Genomic DNA, 5200 nt, shown 5'->3' with positions numbered 1-5200 from the left:
GACCACTAAACACTCATCTGTACTGCGTTCGAGCTTTATATGCACGACACGTGTGTGTGTGTGTGTGAGTGTTGAGGATAATCTTCATAAAAACCCTTTCCTCAAACAGTATCACAAGACAGTGGAATTCCCAATTGTAATAACGTTATCAATTAATTAAAAAACAAGTAAGGCGATACGTTCTGTCTATACGTCTAGTTAGATCATTTATACGTCTAGATTTGCTGTGACAGCTGCTGAGACTATAAAAAATTAAGACTGACACTTAACCTCTATTTTGAGCAATGCATGCACACTAAAGTAATAAATCTGGTTTTCATCGGTTATCTAGCAGCAAGAGGCTCTATCTAGGCGTATAAATAATCTGAGTATAATAAATTATAATATATATACACAAAATTTGAAAAAAAAAATTATGAACGATGTGGGACTCGAACCCACGACCTCTGGCGTTCCGTGCCAGTGGTCTAACCAACTGAGCTAACCGTTCGAGTACGTATCGTCATAAAATCTTGTATGCTTTGTTCTTTGTTGTTTTTGTGTTTCAAATTTTATTTGTGTATTAATCCTAGTAGTGACGGTTATCACTTTAAAAACATAACAAATTCTTTATAGTCAATTATCGATTCGATTGATCGATTGTTGTTAGTTCTGAGAAACGTTTGTCGTAGGTCTTTTTACACTCCTAAATTTTATTTATTGCAAATTTTTTGTTAATTTATATGGCGAAGCAACGTTTGCCGGGTCAGTTAGTATAATATAATATATTTGGTAACGGAAAACATACATTGTAATGACGTAGACGAAGCGCCTGTTCATTTTGCCTGACAGCCTTTGATGCAATTTTCTTTCAGAAATTGTCTATTAAAGTTTTCAACTCTATGAGACCATATACAGAGGGATCTTCCTTAAAAATATGAGCGACTAGCTGACCCGGCAAACGTTGTTTTGCCATATAAAGTATAATTGACGCGATAGTTTTATAAATAATAGCCTGTGTGTTATTCTGGTGTGTAAGCTATATTATTGTAAAGTTTCATCAAAATCCATTCAGTAGTTTTTGCGTGAAAGAAATTCAAACATACATCCAGACTTACAAACTTTCACATTTATAATATTAATAGGATAGTTCGTGGATTGTAATTGGATTGACGTCTAACATAAAGTATATCTATGATTTATTAGCACATAAAAATCCAATTGTTACTCACAAAATAAAATATTTTTTTAAAGACATTTTCAATAAAAAGCCCCAACTCCGGGGCTGTCCTATCTCTATTGTTTGTAATGTTTATTTTATGACGCTTAACAAAATGAATATTCATTTCACTGAATGAAATATTATTAACTTTAAAAATATTAGGGCTACTGAAAACCCAAGGGCTGGCAGCTACTTCGGTCAACGGATCAGCTTCTAGTCAACGCGGAAATGCTGCCAGTATTCTTGGTACACTTACCCGTAACGATAGTTTTAATTTATTCTAATCATTGTATTGTTAATAAAGTTATAATATATGTAATGTTTGAATTTTATGTATAAAATTCTCGCGTCCCGGTGTTTGTTACCAAACTCCACCGAAACGGCTAAACAAATTTGTTTGAAAATTTGTATGTCGAGTAGGTCTGAGAATCGAATGAGGTAAATTTTTTTAGATTTATATTATCACGATTTAGCATTAAAAATACATACAACTTCAAAACTTTTCACCCGTCCACAGTCAACACCTATTTTTGCATCGCGATTTTAATATTTTTCTGTTCCATCCACAGATACGCAATCGAATACAATAATTTTAGTACGATAAATGTTATGTATGACGATATGTCATCTATTTTTATACCCCAAAAATTTTAATTATTGATTTTTTTTATTACTTTTCAGTAATGCTTACACATTACTGCTTCACGGCATAATAGGCGACGTTGTGGTACCCATAACCTAGCTGGTATCTTGTGCATAGGAGCCTCCCATTGGTAAAATTTTACTTTACCCATTACTTATTTACAAAGATAAATTATTAATGGTAAAGTCTTAATGAGCGCAAAAATAAATATTTGTACAGATTCTTCTCATTCTATGTGTATATTATATTGATCTATATGACCTTTCATATTGATTCGAGATAGATAACATAGTATCGGATCGCATCGTAAAATAGTTGTTTGATCGGGTTTCCCGCTCGACAAATGATTTTCCTCATAGCTAAGACCTAGCGAGTATTCGGTCGTTATCTATTTACGTAGAAAGCTAGTATCCTACTTATATTATAAATGTGAAAGTTTTTATGTCTGGATGTATGTTTGAACTTAACGCAAAGTCTACTGAATAGATTTTGATGAAACTTTACAATAATATAGCTTACAAACCAAAATAACAAATAGGCTATAATTTATAAAACTATAGTGTGAATTATACAAAATATAAAAGAAGTGTGATAGTTACTAATGAATACAACTTGCGCCATCTCTTATCAACTAGCAAGCAAAAGATCACTACAATTTATATGGCAAAACAACGTTTCCCGGGTCAGCTAGTAAATAATATGACGATAAGGTTATATAAGGTCTTGTGTGCTGTTTATTCGCACTGTGTCAAAGCTGATATGTTATGCAGTCAATTAATCTTAGCGCCAGTTGCAGAAAGCATTCTTAAAGTCAATGTTTTATTAAATATAATATCGTCACTTTCTTTTTCATTTTGACAGTCAAAGATAGCATGTGATATAACGAAACATTAACTTTAAAAATGGGCCAAAATAGTAACAGAATGGTATCATAGAGAAGGAAAAGACAGAGAGGGAGGCCGAGTCGTAGATGGAGCGACGATTTAAAAGATGCCGCTGGTATGACGTGGAGCAGATCATGTCATGACCGAGAACACTGGAAGAGCCTGTGGGAGGCCTATGCGAAAGCAAAACAATCTGTGCCGGTGTCTACTGCAAACTAAATGTGAACCTAAAACTATCTAAAGATTGTTATTAAAGGCTGTTATTATTATTAACTTTAAAAATGCTTCTGCAACTGACGGTTGAGTTGCTGAATAGCAATTTACTCGCAAGCTTTTATTTGTTGCCTTGTTAGGTTAAAGATCGTCCGCTAGTAGTTGTATGGTTCAAATCTTGGGCTAAATTAAAACCACACCCTACTATATCTTACAATAAATTTTTTAATGACGATTCAGTTCCGATGACTATACATAATGATTTTAGATGACTCCAGTAGAGTAACTTCTAGTATTAACGCGAAACTTACAGCATGACTTAAGTCTTTACTTATATTTTATATTACTAGCAAACGTCAATGCCCATACTCAGAGACGAACCGATATGAAAGGAAACCACAAAACATAAGTAATTCAACAAGACATTGTAAACACAACAGGAAAATAATAAACAAAGAATACGCAAACCTGATTCATGTGTATTTGTCACTGCGAGTCCTTCACGGGCTTGTCTGAGTGCTTGTTGGCATAAAGACAGACAGACGAATTACACGAGACAAAAAACACAACCTAGTGTTTGCAAGTTGGATTATACTACTAATATTATTAATGCGAAAGTTTGTAAGAATGTATGGATGTTTGTTTGTTACTCTTTCATGTCAGAATAACATATAGGCAAATTGATAAGGATATAGTGTGAATTATCCAAAATATAACGATAAGTTTCAAGTAAGTAGGAAAAAAACCTGCCATCTGCGACCTATTCTGGCGTGGGCCGCGAAAACCTTTGGAGTTACAGGTAGGTACCCACCTATATAATGTAAGATGGATATGTTTATCTTAAATAGTCCTACAGAAAGGTTGGTATGAGCAAATCTATAACTATAAGACACGCAAAGACCTGTTCGTACGAACGATGTCATCATTTTAATGAAAAAAAACTGCATTCCTAGATTAAAAAAACTAGTAGTCAGTTCGGGAATCGAACCTGGAAGTTTTGAAAAATAAAACATACGTTATTTCTATTTATTTAGAAATCGATTGTGTAGGTCTTAAGCAGTAAATGTTGCTATGAAAATTGATGTTATCTAAAATAAATAAATTTGCATTTTTTTTTTAGAAAATATTTGATAATTTCAAAATGGCAAGGATTTTTTTCAATAAAACATTGACCTTGTTTAGGTACGTAAAATTGTCTATCAATCACATAATCTTAAGCTAACAATCAATTCAAAAGCCTACTTACAATAACAATGTGAATAGTTTCATTCTTTTTCTGTACTATTTTTTAACAATACAAAAATAATGTTTGTGAAGCAAAGTAAAAACTAAGATTTTTCTTTTAACGTGCGATCGAGAGACATTTTTTTTTCAGCAAGTTCGTTTTTACTATATCTTAGTTTTTTCCCTAACAATGAATGAATTAAACAAATTATTTTATAGCGAAAATATGATTTTATAACTTTCTCTGTCATAAATACTTAGTTTGGCTATAAATACTATTACAATTAAAAATAAACAAAATATTTCATTTGAGTTTTGTATCTGTCATTTTTATATGATTGTTCATTGAGTTTTCTCATTTTAGCGCCAATACATATTTCGTACCGGGCTATTAATAGAAGAGCGGTGCCTCCCAACTGCGCTCAGTTTTTAATTACTTATTGTTAAATAAATAAACAAAGTTTATAATTTTTAAATATTTTGATTATATTATTACTAAAACCATAATCTCCTCCATCTGACAAAATTTTATACTTTGCAACTAAAATTATTTAAAAAAAATATGAAGTTTTTAATGGAGTCATTTACAATGGTACGGGGCCCTTCCTGTCCGAGTCGTGCTTGACCGCTAAGTACACGTGACCGTGAGGCTATTACTAGCGAGCTCATCAAGAGACTTATGGAAAGATTTCTGAATAGTTTTTTAATACCTAATTATCAACATTTGCATACAAGACTTTATTCATACCCATAATTTGAAGCCTCTGTAAAAGATGCTGAAAGAGTTAGCTTACTGCTAAAATTAAACAAGCCCGTCCTAGTAACCATAATATCATCCAAAGGAGTGTTATTATGAAAACGGATGATATAATGTTGTACTGAATTCCATTACAACACTCGTTTGGATGATGTAATGGTTATTAGGACATGGAGTGTTTTAATGTTGGCAATAAGCTAACTGCTTTAGAATCTTTAATAGACGATTTAAAGCATTGGTGTAAATAAATGGATTTATAAGAATGGCTCACACTTTAC

Source organism: Leptidea sinapis, chromosome 28, assembly GCF_905404315.1.
Source record: "Leptidea sinapis chromosome 28, ilLepSina1.1, whole genome shotgun sequence".
In the NCBI taxonomy this organism is placed as follows: Eukaryota; Metazoa; Arthropoda; class Insecta; order Lepidoptera; family Pieridae; genus Leptidea; species Leptidea sinapis.
This window is presented reverse-complemented; position numbering follows the sequence as displayed.